Source organism: Orcinus orca, unplaced genomic scaffold, assembly GCF_937001465.1.
Source record: "Orcinus orca unplaced genomic scaffold, mOrcOrc1.1 scaffold_61, whole genome shotgun sequence".
Lineage (NCBI taxonomy): Eukaryota > Metazoa > Chordata > Mammalia > Artiodactyla > Delphinidae > Orcinus > Orcinus orca.
The window spans coordinates 993508-1012925 of NW_026044106.1; the positions used below are offsets into that span (position 1 = coordinate 993508).

Sequence of the window (19418 nt, forward strand, 5' to 3'; positions counted from 1 at the left end):
AGGAAACACCATACACTTCTCCCGAGTGGCTGTTGGCAATTTACATCCCGCCCATCAGCATAGCAAGGCTCCCAGTTCTCCATGGCCTGTCCTGCCTTTCTGGATTTTACACTTTTTTCAGATGGCCCTTTTGACCGGGGGGAAGTGAGACTTCATTGTAGTGCAGATTTCCTTTGCAAGCTTGCTTGGTTGTCCAAAAAGGGCGTATGCGTTTTTTCCTGAATATATTCAGGAAAAAACGCATACGCCCTTTTTGGCCAAGTGCATCATTGTCCACGTTCTGCCTCTTTTCCTATGCTTTCAATGCAATTCCAGTCTACCTCCTGAAATCGGTTTCCTGCAATTCTGCCCCGCTTTCAAGTCCTCTTGGCAGCCTTACTTCAGTATATTTTTGGACGATACCTGTCATTTATAACTCTGCAGGTTTGTGAATTACAGTGCCCCTGAGCTCCTTTCTTCAACTCGCTTTCTTGTGAGCTGTCCGCAACACCGCGGGATTGCTTCAGGCCCTAATCTGGTTCTGGCATGGAACGCTGATCCTTTGGTAAATTCCTCTTCCTGGTGGGAAATGAGAGTTAAATTTGCCCGTCCAGACACCTCCAGCTAGTCTCTCATTGGTTCTCCCTATTCCTGTTAATCTTCCGCAGAAATTCCAAACTGGGCCAAACAGGAGGTTAAAGGTACTGACTCTCCAAGTCAGGAGAGTGTTAGTAAAGCGTCTGGAATGTTGCACCCGAATACCAGGGGACGAGAACTGAGACATATTGGAACACGTCTCCCGATCACATGGTTGATCATACTCTGGGTTCCACATGCATGTTTTAGCTGAAGGAAGAATCCCTTAATCCTGGAGAGTTGAGACCCGTGGAATGGGTACCATGCAATAAGACTTCAAAGGGTCTTCATTTGCTCACTGAACCTCTCCAATCCTATCACTGCTGCGTTTATGCCCCTGTACACACGCTTGATTCTCTTTCGGAGACATAGCAATCCATAGGTTTTAAGATACTTATTAGTCAGGTACATTCTTAGGCGTTTAATATGGGGTGTTGAGTCCATTTCGTTGAGCAAGGAGTAGCTCTTGTCTATTCCATATTTGGCTTAAGGAACTTTATCTGTGCTCATTTCAATCTCTAGTTTTATGCAGCACCCCAACTCACCTTTCCCCTTAAGCAAGCATAAGTTGGTTTTCTAAATTTGAAACCCTGTTCTGTTTTGTAATTCAGTTCCTGTGTAGCCAAGTTTACATTCCGTGTATTAGTGATATCTTATGATGTTTCTTTTTCTGTGTGACTTATTTCAGTTAGAATCATCATACCTGAATCCACTCATTATGCTGCTATGGGCCTGATGACATAGATTTCATTGCTGAGTGATATTGCATTGTACGTAAGTACCACAACTTCTTTATCCATTTGTCACTTTCTGTGATATTGAACTTGTACCATAAATGAGGTTCTTGTAAACAGAGCCGTCCTAAACTTTGGGGTGGCTGTGTCTTTTTGATTTTAATTTCCCTAAGCTATAGGACCATAAGTGGAAGTGCCCTAGACTCTGTTGCTTTGTTTTTTAGATGTTTCAGGAAACACCATACACTTCTCCCGAGTGGCTGTTGGCAATTTACATCCCGCCCATCAGCATAACAAGGCTCCCAGTTCTCCATGGCCTGTCCTGCCTTTCTGGATTTTACACTTTTTTCAGATGTCCCTTTTGACCGGGGGGAAGTGAGACTTCATTGTAGTGCAGATTTCCTTTGCAAGCTTGCTTGGTTGGCCAAAAAGGGCGTATGCGTTTTTTCCTGAATATATTCAGGAAAAAACGCATACGCCCTATTTGGCCAAGTGCATCATTGTCGACGTTCTGTCTCTTTTCCTATGCTTTCAATGCAATTCCAGTCTACCTCCTGAAATCCGTTTCCTGCAATTCTGCCTTGCTTTCAAAGCCTCTTCATAGCCTTACCTCAATATATTTTTTGAATATAGTTGGCCTTTATAACTCTGCAGGTTTTTGAATTGCAGTGGCCCTTAGCTCCATTTTTCAGCTCTTATTTTTGTGATCTTGCCTCATAACCTCAGGATTCCTTCAGGCCCTATTCTTCTTCTGGGGCACCTTGCTGTGCCTTTGGTTTATTCTTCTTACTGATGTGAAATTAGAGTGACATGTGCCCATTGACACCGCTACAGCTAGTTTCTCACTGGTTCCCCCTATTCCCATTCATCCTCCGCACTAACTGCAGACTGTGCGATACCAGAACTTAAAGGCATTGACTCTCCATGTGGGGATGTTTTTAGTAAAGCGGCTGGAATGTTGATCCAGAGTCCCAGGAGAGGAAAAATGAGGTGCATTTTAGAAACCTTTCCTGATCATATGGTATACCATTCGCTGGGTTTCCCAAGCATGGTTTAGCTGTAAGAAGATTCCCTTCAACCTGGAGTGTTGGGACCCTTGGAATGAGTAGCATGAAGTATTGCATTAAACTTTTGGCAGTTGCTCACCAAAGCTCACCAATCCTCTCATCCCCAAGTGTCCAGCCTTATGTCTTATCCAGCTGTGGGTTTACATGTGGTCAATCCAGGTTGCATCACAGCCCCTGAGCAAATTTTGTAAGAATTTTTCTCTCTTTCATTGTTTCTGCGTTTTGTTTTTAAAATTTATTTCTATAATGGGGTTTAGCTCATTTTCACTGCTGTGTTTGTGCCGCTCTGCACACACTTGATTCCCTTATGGAGATATATCAATACATGGGTTTTAAGATTCTTATTACTCAGATATATTTCTCTGCGGTGTATAGGGTGTGTTGAGGCCAGTTCATTGAGCAAGGTGTAGATCTTGTCTAATATCTATTTGGTTTATTGAACGGTATCTGTGCTAATTTCAAACTCTGGTTTTATGCATCACCCCACCTCTCCTTTCCCCTTAAGCTGACATAAGTGTGTTTTCTAAATGTGAGACACTGTTCTGTTCTGTAATTCATTTCTTGTGCAGCCATATTTACCCTCCCTCTATAAGTGATATCTTATGATATGTTTCTTTTTCTGTTTGACTTATTTCAAGTAGTATTATCAGACCTAAATCCACTCTTTATCCTTCTACTAACCTTATTACATTGATTTCATGGTGAAGAGATATTCCATTGTACATAAGTACCACATCTTCTTTATCCATTGTTCTCTTTCCTGGGATATTTAAGGTGTACTGAAGTTGAGGTTCTTGTAAACAGAGTAGCCCTAAACTGTGGTGTGCTTGTGTCTTGTTGATTTTTAGACTTCCCTAGATATACTCCCATGATTGGAAGTGTCCTATGCTCTGTAGCTCTGTTTTTTAGATGATTTAGGAACCACCATACACTTCTCCAGAGTGGCTCTCGGCAGTTCACACACTGCCCATCAGCGTATAAAGGCTCCCTCTTCTCCATGGCCTGTCCTGCATTTCTGGTTTTTACAATTTTTTCGGATGGCCCTTTTGACCGGTGGGAAATGAGACTTCTTTGTTGTGCACATTTGCATTGCTTGCTTGCTTCGTTGCCCATAAAGTGCGTATGCGTTTTTTCCTGGATATAATCAGGAAAAAACGCATACGCCCTTTTGGGCCAACTGCATCATTGTCGAAATTCTGCCGCTTTTCATGTGCTTTAAAGACGAGTCCAATCTATCTCTTGAAATCTGTTTCTTGCAATTCTGTCTTGCATTCAGATCCTCTTCTTTGCCTTACCTCAACATATTTTTGGACGTTAGTTTTCATTTATAACTCTGCAGGTTTGTGAATTGCAGTGACCCTGAGCTCCATTTTTTAAGTTGCTCTTTTGTGAGCTGGCCTCAAACCCGCAGGATTGCTTCAGGCCCTATTTTGGCTCCGGCGAGGCGGGCTGAGCCTTTTTTCAATTCTTATTCTTAATGGGAAATTAGACTGATATGTGCCCGTCCAAACCCCTACAACTATTCTCTCATTGGTTCCCCCTCTTCCCGTTCATCCTCCTCACAAGTTGCAAAATGTGTGAAACAGAAGTTGAAATGTGCTGATTCTCCAAGTGGGGAGATTCTAAGTAACGTGGCTGGAATGGTGAACAGGAGCACCAGGAGAGGATAAATGAGCTGCATTTTAGACACATCTCCCGATCACATGGTGTACAGTCCTCTGGGTTTTCCATGCATGTTTTAGCTGTAGGAAGATCCCTTGAACCTGCAGATTTGGGACCCATTGAATGGGTACCAGGTAGTATTACTTTAAAGGGTGTGCATTTCCTCACCCAACCTCACATTTCTCTTAGTGCAAACAGTTTCCAGCCTTATGTCTCATCCTGCTGTGGGTCTAGATGTGTTCAATCCATGTTGCATCACCGTCCCTGAGGAAAAGTTGTAAGAGGTTTTCTCTGTCTCTCTGTCGTTTATTTTTTTCAATTTATTACTATATTGGTTACAGCTGATTTTCAAAGCTCTGTTTCTTGCTGCTGTACATCCACTTGATTCACGTACAGAGAGACATCAGTAAATTCTTTTTCAGATTCTTACCAGTCGTATATATTCTTTTCCGGTGACTTGAGTGTGCTGAGTGCAGTTCTTTCAGCTACCGTGTAGGCCTTGTTGATTATCAGTTTGGTATTTGGAATGGTATCTTTGCTAATTTCAACCTCCTGGATGATGCCTCACCCCTCCCCACCTTTCCCGTTTAGCAGCCTTATGCGTGTTTTCTACATATTTGACTATGTTTTTGTTTTGTAATTTATTTCATGTGTAGCCATTTTGGATTCCACCTTTAAGTGATATCTTATGATATGTGTCTTTTTCTTTTTGAATTATGTCACTTAGAATGATCATACGTAACTCCTCCGGAGTTGTTACAACTGGCCATATTTCATTGATTTCCAGGCTGAATAATATTCCACTCTACCTAAGTACCACATCTCTATCCATTTTTTCTCTCCAGAGACATTTAAGTTATATCCTAGTCGAGGATCTTTTAAACAGAGAGAGGGTAAACATTGGGGTGCCTGTGTCCTCTCGATTTTTGTTTTTCCCAAGATATACGCCCATGAGTGCAAGTGCCCTATGCTCTGTAGCTCATTTTTTAGATGCTTTAGTAAACACAATACACTTCTCCAGAATGGCCGTTGGCAATATACATTTCCACTATAAGTCTCACAGGGCTCCCTCTTCTCCTTGCCCTGTCCTGCATTTCTGTTGTTTACGCTTTATGAGGATGGCTCTTCTGACTGATGCGAAGTGATATCTTTTGTAGTATTGACTTCCAGTGCCCACCTGTTTGGTTGGCTAAAAAAGTGTATGCCCTTTTCTTGAATATATACAGAAAAAAACGCATACACCCTTTTTGGCCAACTGCAATGTTGGCAATGTTCAGCTCCTTTTCTTGTGCTTAATGGCGAGTCCTTTCTACCTCCTCAAATCCCTTTCCTGCCATTCTCCCTTGCTTACAAGTCCTTTTCTCTGACTTTCCTCAAGACATTTTTCAGTGATGGATATTTTCAACTCTGCAGTTTCGTGAATTTTACTGCCCCTGAGTTCCATTGTTCAACTTGTGTTTATGGGAACTGGCCACAAAGCAGCGGGATTTCCTCAAGCCCTATACTGTTTCCATGGGCAACCCTAGCCTTTGGTCAATTCGTCTTCCTGATTGGAAATTAGAGTGACATGTGCCTGTCTGAACACCTAGGACTTGTCTCTCATTGTTCCTCATCCTTCCGCTTCATCCTCTGGACAAATTCCAAACTGTACGCAACAGGATGTTGACAGTGCTGACCTCTCCAAGTGGGGAGACTGTTAGTAAAGACGCTGGAGGGGTGAACCCGAGCACCAGGAGATGAGGAGATGAGATGCCTTTTCCAAACTCTTCCTGATCAGACGGTATACCATCCTCTGGGTGTGACAGACATGTTTTAGCAGTAGGAAGAGTCCCATTCATGTAAGGAGAACACCAGGGCTTTTTCAAAATCAGTGTCTCCCCGAAACCCAAACTGGGGAATTTTTTAAGCTACGGCTACACATATGTTCATTAAGGGCCTTGGGAAGTAGGCAGAGTCCAAACTTTAGATGATTGAAGTCTTCAGGGTCAGAAGCACTCACCACCAGCTTCCCTTAGGTTACACCTTAACTGTCATTGATAGATGATGTCAATAAAAATATCTATTCTTTTTCAGATTATTTCCCCTTATAGGTTATTGCAAAATGTTGAGTGTAGTTCCCTGTGCTATACAGTAGTTCCTTGTTGATGATCTATTTTATACTTAGCAGTGTGTATGTGTTAATCCCAAACTGTTAATTTATCCCTCCTCCCACCTTTCCCCTTTGGTAATAATAAATTATAAGATTTTATACTTCTCAGAAATGGGGGAGCTGAAAGAGAGGTATCATTTTCAATGGAAAAGCATTTAAAACAAGATTGAAGCTTTAACCAAGATTATTAGATGTACATCCTTGGAAAGAAATCACTTCGTTTCTCTAATATTGACCTGACAAATAAGACAAACCTTTTCACTGAACTTGCTTATAATAAAGTGATGGAAATATCAAATGGAAGTGTTAGAAACATCTTATTTTACCCGAGCCTTATACACTGTTCTATGTTAACTACAGTTTGGCTCACACATCTGTTCATTGAGGTTACAATAGTCTCAATTTCTGTTACTGATCCTCCAGAGTGGACCCCAACAAGTGTCCCCCTGCCCAGTGTCATTGGGGCCAACAGATCGAGACTGAGTTTGGTTCACAAGCAAAGGAAACATTATATTTTGATCAGAGAATGGAGAGGTGAGAGCATGCACTACCCCGTGGGCTGTGGGCTGGGCTGCTGTGTAGAGATCCTGTCAGAGTCAGTGGGAGGGAGGGGGCGGAGCTCTCGAGGGCTGGGTTCGCTGCAGCTCGGGCTCTATATCCCGGAGTCTGCACTGGGCCCCAGGAGCTGAGGTGTCGACCCAGCCATTCTGCACTAGGAAATCTGGTCTGAAGTGCCGGGTGTGGAACCTCTGCATGCGGGACCCTAGTAGCACATGAAATTAGACAAAGCACAAAGGATAAAAATGGTTAGACTTGACTTTATTGCCCAGATTCTATTTTTATCTCCCAGGGATTTTTAATGGGCTTTGCTGGGGACAAACCCCTCCTCTGCCTTTTGTCCCGTTCCTCATTCACCACCATCATCACGGTGTTTGTAGGCTTTTCTATGGTGACAGTGTGATATATGGTTCCCCCGCCAAGATTATTAGCTCCTCTCTGGGTGCAGTAAGTCCTGCAAGCAGTAGTCTACTCTTTTGGGACACACTCTTGTTGTTTTATGAGAGAAACTCCAGGTCAAGTGATGTTCACACGAGTCGTCATGGTGCCCTGTTGCCCCAGGTTATCTCTCTGCATGTTGGAGTTGGAGGGTCTCCTCACTCGAGGTTGGTGGGCCCACGGAGCGAACCCTGCAACTTCAGGGCATGGTTGGTGGTTAGGATCACCACGTGGGGTCCTTTTCCCTTAGGAGGGAGGTGGCCTTTTGGGCTGCTGATTTCCAGGTTTTTAGATACCGCCAGTATCTTGGCCAGATGTGGCAGTGGGCCAAGCCCCTTGGTGACCGTAGTTTATCCTACCTGGATGGCATTCTTGCATTGTTCCATTTCAAGTGGTCCCAGTTTTTGCACTAATTCTCCAATGGCGATTCACCTTTCACCGGGAATGTAAAGGTCAAAGGGTTTAGCTAAATTAGGGAGTTCCAGGGCAAGGGTCTGAATTGACTGCTCTTTCCATTCTTGAAAGGCCACTTCTGGATTCTATTCAAAAGGATCATCATCTTTTCCTTTCAGTGTTTCATATAGAGGCCCAGCTAGTAGACTGTAGTTAGGGATCCAGAAGCAGCAAACCCTGGCCTCCCCAGGAACCCCTAAGCTGTCTTCTAGTTTTAGAAAGGGGTAAGGCTGCAAATGGTTTCTTCCCTTTCCTGGGATGGGCTTCTCCGACCTTCTGTGAGAATGAAGCCCAGGCAGGTCACCACAGTCTGTGATATTTGAGCTTTTTCTTGGACAACTTCTATCCTTTATTGGCTTGGTAGTTCAGAGGCCTCCTTAGTAAGGCTGGTGATCAGAATGTCGTCTGCGTACTGAAGGAGGATTTCCTTTTCCAGAGGTAGAACTTTTAGGTCTTTAGCTAAGCTTTCCCCAAAGATGGTGTGGGAATTTTTGCACCCTTGGGGCAAGACGGCCCGGAAGTATTGTTTTAGTTGTACGTTGAGTCCTGCCACTCACAAGCCAAAATTTCTTGTGACTCTGGGACTAATGGAATACAAAAGAAGGCATCATTGAAGACTAATACAGAATACCATGTCCTGGTGGTTGGTAGAATGACCAGCAGGGTGTAGGAATTAGGAGCAGCTGGAGGTATATCCTCGGTGGCTTCACTGACTGTCCTGACATCCTTTACCAGGTCCCCAGCAGCCCATGGGGCTCTCGTGGTCAGACCAATCCCAGAATATGGAGCTCACCTGGGCAGGTACCCCACCCCCACCCCAGCCCACGGGGCTCTTGTGGTCAGGCCCCTCCCAGGATACAGAGCTACCCTTGCAGGTACCGTGGCAGGGCTGGGCACACAGGAACTGTGCACATAGCCCTCATTGCAGAGCACCCCCTGCTCACCTGTCGCTCAGAGCTGACACAGAGCACCTCAGAGCAGGACTTGAACTAACAAACAGCAGCTGCGACAGGTCTGTGACCCTGGGCATCACTCTGTGCGGCCTCCCTCCACCTGGTCTTCCAGAGACTTCCACTGCACCCGGGGCACCAGGCCTCTGTCTCCAACCACCACCCACCCCTCCTCTCCCTGACTCCTGGGTTCCTCTCATTAGGAGAGGGTTTTCTTGAAGTTGTCTCCCACTCATGGGCCAGATAAAATGATTAGAAAACAAGCCAAAGCTGCAGCCCCTTGTCTATCCTGACTCTCAGGAGCCCACACCTGTTCCTTGGACCTGACCGGTTCAGCAAGTTCCATTTTCTGCAACTGTGAGCCCCTGAGGGGTGATGATTGGCTGACCTGGGCAGCCTTACCGTGCCGGCCAGCCCTCCCCAGGTGTGCCTGGGTTGAGATCAATATAAATACCACTCCAGGCAGCAAGAGCCCCTGCAGCCGTGCCTGACGCCATTTTCTCTGCCCTGTCAGCAGTCTCGGGGCTGGGCTGGTGGGAGGGAGTGAGAGGCCACGGCTTTGTGGGTGGCCCAGTGTGAGTGGGGCTCTGCTGGACTTTCTGCAGCAGTTGCCAGGCTGCCACCTGCTAAAGAAGAGGATGTGTCACCCATACCTGCTGCTGGAATTTCTCCCTGGGCAGAGGTGAGGAAGGAAAAAAGCAGTGGGGGCAGGGACAGGACGGGTATCTCAGGCAGGGAAATGGAAATCTTCCAGAAGAGCACCCAGGGCCAGGACCATCCTGGCTGGCCTGCAGGCACCAAGTCAGCCAGCATGCTGTCACTCGTGTGGCTCTATGGCCCTTCCTCTAGGCTTTCAAGTCCTTGTATATATTCAGGTGTTTTACCTGGGACGGGTGGGAATAGTTCAGCAGCAACTGGCCTGGGGCTCAGCTCACGTTTACTCACAGATGCCTCGGCACGGTGCCCCAGCTTTGCAATGAGGACGCTTGTTGCGTGGGGGCTGCTGGCTGAATGGGAGACGATTCCCCACCACTGACCAACTTCAGAATTGTTTACAACTGGAGCAAGTGCCCTGATACGGTTTTCCTCTGTGGAACTGGTGGGTTCTGTGTTTTTTTTCTCTTTTTCGTTTTTGGTTCAAGGTAGATTTTATTCCTCTTTTTTGTATTTACAGATATAAGCATGGAAATAATTTATTCATATAAATACATGTATGTGAAGGGAATAATTGTTTTTTCTGTTTTATTTTTTAAATTTTATTTCTTTCTAATTTTGAATTTTATTTTATATTTTTATACAGCAGGTTCTTATTGGTTATCTATTTTATACATATAAATGTATACATGCCAATCCCAGTCTCTCAACTCCTCCCACCACCACCCCCCCAACAGCTTTCCCCCCTTGTTGTCCATACGTTTGTTGTCTACATCTGTTGCTCTATTTATGCCTTGCAAAATGGTTAATCTGTACAGTTTTTCTAGGTTCCACATATATGCATGAATATACAAGATTTGTTTTTCTCTTTCTGACTTACTTCACTCTGTATGACAGTCTCTAGATCCATCGACGTCTCTACAAATGACCCAATTTCATTCCTTTTCATGGCTTAGTAATATTCCATTTTATATATGTACCACAGCTTTATGCATTCGTCTGTCTGTGGGCATTTAGGTTGCTTCCATTACCTCGATATTGTAAAGAGTGAGGCAATGAACATTGCGGTGAATGTCTCTTTTTGATTTATGGTTTTGTCTGGGTATATGTCCAGTACTGGGATTGCTGTATCATATGGTGATTCTATTGTTAGTTTCTTAAGAAACTCCATATTGTTCTCCATAGTGACTGTATCAATTTATATTCCCAACAATAGTGGAAGAGGGTTCCTTTTCTCCACACCCTTTCCAGCATTTTTTGTTTGTAGATTTTCTGATGATGCCCATTCTATCAGGTGTGAGGTGATACCTCATTGTGGAGTCCATTTTGTTGAGCAAGGGGTAGGTCTTGTCTATTACATATTTGGCTTATGGAACGGTATCTGTGCTAAATTCAAACTCTGGTTTTATGCAGCACCCCAACTCACGTTCCCCCTTAAGCAAGCATAAGTTGGTTTTCTAAACTTGAGACCCTGTTCTGTATTGTAACTCAGTTCATGTGTAGCCAAGTTCACATTCCGTGTATTAGTGATACCTTATGATGTTTCTTTTTCTGTGTGACTTTTTTCACTTAGAATCACCGTGCCTCAATCCACTCATTATGCTGGTACGGGCCTGGTGACATAGTTTTCATTGCTGAGAGGTATTCTGTTGTACGTAAGTACCGCAACTTCTTTATCCATTATTTGCTATCTGGCATATTTAACTTGTGCTACAGAAGAGGTTCCTGTAAACAGAGCCATCCCAAATTTTGGGGTGGCTGTGTCTTTTTGATTTTAATTTCCCTAAGCTATAGGACCATAAGTGGAAGTGCCCTAGGCTCTGTTGCTTTGTTTTTTAGATGTTTCAGGAAACACCATACACTTTTCCCGAGTGGCTGTTGGCAATTTACATCCCGCCCATCAGCATAACAAGGCTCCCAGTTCTCCATGGCCTGTCCTGCCTTTCTGGATTTTACACTTTTTTCAGATGGCCCTTTTGACTGGGGGGAAGTGAGACTTCATTGTAGTGCAGATTTCCTTTGCAAGCTTGCTTGGTTGGCCAAAAAGGGCATATGTGTTTTTTCCTGAATATATTCAGGAAAAAACGCATACGCCCTTTTTGGCCAAGTGCATCATTGTCGACGTTCTGCCTCTTTTCCTGTGCTTTAAATGCAGTTCCATCTACCTCCTGAAATCGGTTGCCTGCAATTCTGCCCCGCTTTCAAGTGCTCTTCGCAGCCTTACTTCAGTATATTTTTGGACGATAGTTGTCATTTATAAGTCTGCAGGTTTGTGAATTACAGTGCCCCTGAGCTCCTTTCTTCAACTCGCTTTCTTGTGAGCTGGCAACAACACCGCAGGATTGCTTCAGGCCCTAATCTGGTTCCGGCACGGCTTGCTGAGCCTTTGGTTAATTCCTCTTCCTGGTGGGCAATGAGAGTTAAATTTGCCCGTCCAGACACCTCCAGCTAGTCTCTCATTGGTTCTCCCTATTCCTGTTCATCTTCCGCAGAAATTGCAAACTGGGCCAAACAGGAGGTTAAAGGCACTGACTCTCCAAGTCGGGAGAGTGTTAGTTAACCATCTGGAATGTTGCACCTGAGTACCAGGGGACTAAAACTGAGACATATTTGAACACGTCTCCCGATCACACGGTTGATCATACTCTGGGTTCCACATGCATGTTTTAGTTGAAGGAAGAATCCCTTAAACCTGGAGAGTTGAGACCCGTGGAATGGGTACCATGCAATATGACTTCAAAGGGTCTTCATTTGCTCACCGAACCTCTCCAATCCTATCACTGCTGCGTTTATGCCCCTGTACACACGCTTGATTCTCTTTCGGAGACATAGCAATCCATAGGTTTTAAGATACTTACTAGTCAGGTACATTCTTAGGCGTTTAATATGGGGTGTTGAGTCCATTTCGTTGAGCAAGGAGTAGCTCTTGTCTATTCCATATTTGGCTTAAGGAACTTTATCTGTGCTCATTTCAATCTCTGGTTTTATGCAGCACCCCAACTCACCTTTCCCCTTAAGCAAGCGTAAGTTGGTTTTCTACATTTGAGACCCTCTTCTGTTTTGTAATCCAGTTCCTGTGTAGCCAAGTTTACATTCCGTGTATTAGTGATGTCTTATGATATTTCTATTTCTTTGTGACTTATTTCAGTTAGAATCATCATACCTGAATCCACTCATTATGCTGCTGCGGGCCTGATGACATAGATTTCATTGCTGAGTGATATTTCATTGTACGTAAGTACCACAACTTCTTTATCCATTTTTCACTTTCTGAGATATTGACCTTGTACCGTAAATGAGGTACTTGTAAACAGAGCCGTTCCAAACTTTGGGGTGGCTGTGTCTTTTTTATTTTAATTTCCCTAAGCTATAGGACCATAAGTGGAAGTGCCCTAGGGTCTGTTGCTTTGTTTTTTAGATGTTTCAGGAAACACCATACACTTCTCCCCAGTGGCTGTTGGCAATTTACATCCCACCCATCAGCATAAGAAGGCTCCCAGTTCTCCATGGCCTGTCCTGCCTTTCTGGATTTTACACTTTATTCAGATGGCCCTTTTGACCGGGGGGAAGTGAGACTTCATTGTAGTGCAGAGTTCCTTTGCAAGCTTGCTTGGTTGGCGAAAAAGGGCGTATGCGTTTTTTCCTGAATATATTCAGGAAAAAACGCATACGCCCTTTTTGGCCAAGTGCATCATTGTGGACGTTCTGCCTCTTTTCCTATGCTTTCAATGCAATTCCACTCTACCTCCTGAAATCGGTTTCCTGCAATTCTGCCCCGCTTCAAGTCCTCTTGGCAGCCCTACTTCAGTATATTTTTGGACGATAGCTGTCATTTATAACTCTGCAGGTTTGTGAATTACAGTGCCCCTGAGCTCCTTTCTTCAACTCGCTTTCTTGTGAGCTGGCCGCAACACCGCAGGATTGCTTCAGGCCCTAATCTGGTTCCGGCACGGCACGCTGAGCCTTTGGTTAATTCCTCTTCCTGGTGGGAAATGAGAGTTAAATTTGCCCGTCCAGACACCTCCAGCTAGTCTCTCATTGGTTCTCCCTATTCCTGTTCATCTTCCGCAGAAATTGCAAACTGGGCCAAACAGGAGGTTAAAGGCACTGACTCTCCAAGTCAGGAGAGCGTTAGTAAAGCATCTGGAATGTTGCACCCGACTACCAGTGGTCAAAAACTGAGACATATTTGAACACGTCTCCCGATCACATGGTTGATCATACTCTGGGTTCCACATGCATGTTTTAGCTGAAGGAAGAATCCCTTAAACCTGGAGAGTTGAGACCCGTGGATTGGGTACCGTGAAATATGATTTCAAAGGGTCTTCATTTCCTCACCGAACCTCTCCAATCCTATCACTGCTGCGTTTATGCCCGTGTACACAAGCTTGATTCTCTTTCAGAGACATAGCAATCTATAGGTTTTAAGATACTTAATAGTCAGGTACATTCTTAGGCGTTTAATATGGGGTGTTGAGTCCATTTCGTTGAGCAAGGAGTAGCTCTTGTCTATTCCATATTTGGCTTAAGGAACTTTATCTGTGCTCATTTCAATCTCTGGTTTTATGCAGCACCCCAACTCACCTTTCCCCTTAAGCAAGCATAAGTTGGTTTTCTGCATTTGAGACCCTGTTCTGTTTTGTAATCCAGTTCCTGTGTAGCCAAGTTTACATTCCGTGTATTAGTGATATCTTATGATGTTTCTTTTTCTGGGTGACTTATTTCAGTTAGAATCATCATACCTGAATCCACTCATTATGCTGCTACGGGCCTGATGACATAGATTTCATTGCTGAGTGATATTGCATTGTACGTAAGTACCACAACTTCTTTATCCATTTTTCACTTTCTGCGATATTGAACTTGTACCGTAAACGAGGTTCTTGTAAACAGAGCTGTCCCAAACTTTGGGGTGGCTGTGTCTTTTTGATTTTAATTTCCCTAAGCTATAGGACCATAAGTGGAAGTGCCCTAGGCTCTGTTGCTTTGTTTTTTAGATGTTTCAGGAAACACCATACACTTCTCCCGAGTGGCTGTTGGCAATTTACATCCCGCCCATCAGCATAACAAGGCTCCCAGTTCTCCATGGCCTGTCCTGCCTTTCTGGATTTTACACTTTTTTCAGATGGCCCTTTTGACCGGGGGAAGTGAGACTTCATTGTAGTGCAGATTTCCTTTGCAAGGTTGCTTGGTTGGCCAAAAAGGGCGTATGTGTTTTTTCCTGAATGTATTCAGGAAAAAGCGCATACGCCCTTTTTGGCCAAGTGCATCATTGTCGACATTCTGCCTCTTTCCTGTTCTTTCAATGCAATTCCCGTCTACCTCCTGAAATCGGTTTCATGCAATTCTGCCCCGCTTTCAAGTCCTCTTGGCAGCCTTACTTCAATATATTTTTGGACGATAGTTGTCATTTATAAGTCTGCAGGTTTGTGAATTACAGTGCCCCTGAGCTCCTTTCTTCAACTCGCTTTCTTGTGAGCTGGCCGCAACACCGCAGGATTGCTTCAGGCCTTAATCTGGTTCCGGCACGGCCCGCTGAACCTTTGGTTAATTCCACTTCCTGGTGGGAAATGAGAGTTAAATTTGCCCGTCCAGACACCTCCAGCTAGTCTCTCATTGTTTCTCCCTATTCCTGTTCATCTTCCACAGAAATTGCAAACTGGGCCAAACAGGAGGGTAAAGGCACTGACTCTCCAAGTCGGGAGAGTGTTAGTAAAGCATCTGGAATGTTGCACCCGAGTACCAGGGGACGAAAACTGAGACATATTTGAACACGTCTCCCGATCACATGGTTGATCATACTCTGGGTTCCACATGCATGTTTTATCTGAAGGAAGAATCCCTTAATCTTGGAGAGTTGAGACCCGTGGAATGGGTATCATGCAATATGACTTCAAAGGGTCTTTATTTGCTCACCGAACCTCTCCAATCCTATCACTGCTGCGTTTATGCCCCTGTACACATGCTTGATTCTCTTTCAGAGACATAGCAATCCATAGGTTTTAAGATACTTACTAGTCAGGTACATTCTTAGGCGTTTCATATGGGGTGTTGAGTCCATTTCGTTGAGCAAGGAGTAGCTCTTGTCTATTCCATATTTGGCTTAAGGAACTTTATCTGTGCTCATTTCACTCTATGGTTTTATGCAGCACCCCAACTCACCTTTCCCCTTAAGCCAGCATAAGTTGGTTTTCTAAATTTGAGACCCTGTTCTGTTTTGTAATCCAGTTCCTGTGTAGCCAAGTTTACATTCCGTGTATTAGTGATATCTTATGATGTTTCTTTTTCTGTGTGACTTATTTCAGTTAGAATCATCATACCTGAATCCACTCATTATGCTGCTACGGGCCTGATGACATAGATTTCATTGCTGAGTGATATTGCATTGTACGTAAGTACCACATCTTCTTTATCCATTTTTCACTTTCTGCGATATTGAACTTGTACCGTAAACGAGGTTCTTGTGAACAGAGCCATCCCAAACTTTGGGGTGGTTGTCTCTTTTTGATTTTAATTTCCCTAAGCTATAGGACCATAAGTGGAAATGCCCTAGGCTCTCTTGCTTTGTTTTTTAGATGTTTCAGGAAACACCATACACTTCTCCCGAGTGGCTGTTGGCAATTTACATCCCGCCCATCAGCATAACAAGGCTCCCAGTTCTCCATGGCCTGTCCTGCCTTTCTGGATTTTACACTTTTTTCAGATGGCCCTTTTGACCGGGGGGAAGTGAGACTTCATTGTAGTGCAGATTTCCTTTGCAAGCTTGCTTGGTTGGCCAAAAAGGGCGTATGCGTTTTTTCCTGAATATATTCAGGAAAAAACGCATACGCCCTTTTTGGCCAAGTGCATCATTGTGGACGTTCTGCCTCTTTTCCTATGCTTTAAATGCAATTCCAGTCTACCTCCTGAAATCGGTTTCCTGCAATTCTGCCCCGCATTCAAGTCCTCTTGGCAGCCTTACTTCAGTATATTTTTGGACGATAGCTGTCATTTATAACTCTGCTGGTTTGTGAATTACAGTGCCCCTGAGCTCCTTTCTTCAACTCGCTTTCTTGTGAGCTGGCCGCAACACTGCCGGATTGCTTCAGGCCCTAATCTGGTTCCAGCACGGCATGCTGAGCCTTTTGTTAATTCCTCTTCCTGGTGGGAAATGAGAGGTAAATTTCCCCATCCAGACACCTCCAGCTAGTCTCTCATTGGTTCTCCCTATTCCTGTACATCTTCCGCAGAAATTGCAAACTGGGCCAAACAGGAGGTTAAAGGCACTGACTCTCCAAGTCGGGAGAGTGTTAGTAAAGCATCTGGAATGTTGCACCCGAGTACCAAGGGACGAAAACTGAGACATATTTGAACACGTCTCCCGATCACACAGTTGATCATACTCTGGGTTCAACATGCATGTTTTAGCTGAAGGAAGAATCCCTTAAACCTGGAGAGTTGAGACCCGTGGAATGGGTACCATGCAATATGACTTCAAAGGGTCTTCATTTGCTCACCGAACCTCTCAAATCCTATCACTGCTGCGTTTCTGCCCCTGTACACACGCTTGATTCTCTTTCGGAGACATAGCAATCCATAGGGTTTAAGATACTTACTAGTCAGGTACATTCTTAGGCATTTAATGTGGGGTTTTGAGTCCATTTGGTTGAGCAAGGAGTAGCTCTTGTCTATTCCATATTTGGCTTAAGGAACTTTATCTGTGCTCATTTCAATCTCTGGTTTTATGCAGCACCCCAACTCACCTTTCCCCTTAAGCAAGCATGTTGGTTTTCTAAATTTGAGACCCTCTTCTATTTTGTAATCCAGTTCCTGTGTAGCCAAGTTTACATTCCATGTGTTAGTGATATCTTATGATGTTTCTTTTTCTCTGTGACTTATTTCAGTTAGAATCATCATACCTGAATCCACTCATTATGCTGCTACGGGCCTGATGACATAGATTTCATTGCTGAGTGATATTGCATTGTACGTAAGTACCCCAATTTCTTTATCCATTTTTCACTTTCTGCGATATTGAACTTGTACTGTAAATGAGGTTCTAGTAAACAGAGCCGTCCCAAACATTGGCGTGGCTGTGTCTTTTTTATTTTAATTTCCCTAAGGTATAGAACCATAAGTGGAAGTGCCCTAGGCTCTGTTTCTCTGTTTTTTAGATGTTTCAGGAAACACCATACACTTCTCCCGAGTGGCTGTTGGCAATTTACATCCCGCCCATCAGCATAACAAGGCTCCCAGTTCTCCATGGCCTGTCCTGTCTTTCTGGATTTTACACTTTTTTCAGATGGCCCTTTTGACCGGGGGGAAGTGAGACTTCATTGTAGTGCAGATTTCCTTTGCAAGCTTGCTTGGTTGGCCAAAAAGTGCTTATGCGTTTTTTCCTGAATATATTCAGGAAAAAACGCATACGCCCTTTTTGGCCAAGTGCATCATTGTCGACGTTCTGCCTCTTTTCCTATGCTTTAAATGCAATTCCAGTCTACCTCCTGAAATCGGTTTCCTGCAATTCTGCCCCGCTTTCAAGTCCTCTTGGCAGCCTTACTTCAGTATATTTTTGGACGATAGCTGTCATTTATAACTCTGCAGGTTTGTGAATTACAGTGCCCCTGAGCTCCTTTCTTCAACTCGCTTTCTTGTGAGCTGACCGCAACACCGCAGGATTGCTTCTGGCCCTAATCTGGTTCCAGCACGGCACGCTGAGCCTTTGGTTAATTCCACTTCCTGGTGGGAAATGAGAGTTAAATTTGCCCGTCCACTCACCTCCAGCTAGTCTCTCATTGGTTCTCCCTATTCCTGTTCATCTTCCACAGAAATTGCAAACTGGGCCAAACAGGAGGTTAAAGGCACTGACTCTCCAAGTCGGGAGAGTGTTAGTAAAGCGTCTGGAATGTTGCACCCGAGTACCAGGGGTCGAAAACTGAGACATATTTGAACACGTCTCCCGATCACATGGTTGATCGTACTCTGGGTTCCACGTACATGTTTTAGCTGAAGGAAGAATCCCTTAAACCTGGAGAGTTGAGACCCGTGGAATGGGTACCATGCAATATGACTTCAAAGGGTCTGCATTTGCTCACCGAACCTCTCCAATCCTATCACTGCTGCGTTTATGCCCCTGAACACACGCTTGATTCTCTTTCAGAGACATAGCAATCCATAGGTTTTAAGATACTTACTTGTCAGGTACATTCTTTGGCATTCAATATGGGGTGTTGAGTCCATTTTGTTGAGCAAGAAGTAGCTCTTGTCTATTCCATATTTGGCTTAAGGAACTTTATCTGTGCTCATTTCAATCTCTGCTTTTATGCAGCACCCCAACTCAACTTTCCCCTTAAGCAAGCATAAGTTGGTTTTCTACATTTGAGACACTGTTCTGTTTTGTAATCCAGTTCCTGTGTAGCCAAGTTTACATTCCGTGTATTAGTGATGTCTTATGATATTTCTATTTCTGTGTGACTTATTTCAGTTAGAATCATCATACCTTAATCCACTCATTATGCTGCTACGGGCCTGATGACATAGATTTCATTGCTGAGTGATGTTGCATTGTACGTAAGTACCAAAAATTCTTTATCCATTTTTCACTTTCTGTGATATTGAACTTGTACCATTAACGAGGTTCTTGTAAACAGAGCCGTCCCAAACTTTGGGGTGGCTGTGTCTTTTTGATTTTAATTTCCCTAAGCTATAGGACCATAAGTGGAAGTGCCCTAGGCTCTGTTGCTCTGTTGTTTAGATGTTTCAGGAAACACCATACACTTCTCCCGATTGGCTGTTGGCAATTTACATCCCACCCATCAGCATAACAAGGCTCCCAGTTCTCCATGGCCTGTCCTGCCTTTCTGGATTTTACACTTTTTTCAGATGGCCCTTTTGACCAGCGGGAAGTGAGACTTCATTGTAGTGCAGATTTCCTTTGCAAGCTTGCTTGCTTGGCCAAAAAGGGCGTATGCGTTTTTTCCTGAATATATTCAGGAAAAAACGCATACTCCCTTTTTGGCCAAGTGCATCATTGTGGACGTTCTGCCTCTTTTCCTATGCTTTAAATGCAATTCCAGTCTACCTCCTGAAATCGGTTTCCTGCAATTCTGCCCCGCTTTCAAGTCCTCTTGGCAGCCTTACTTCAGTATATTTTTGGACG

At 44.2% G+C, this 19418-nt stretch overlaps 1 long non-coding RNA gene across 11 annotated transcripts in view; it reads left to right on the top strand.

Moving 5' to 3' along the window:
* LOC125963368 (uncharacterized) overlaps positions 1–19418 on the top strand; it is a 441676-nt gene that overhangs the window by 202882 nt on the left and 219376 nt on the right. The window lies entirely within an intron of this gene.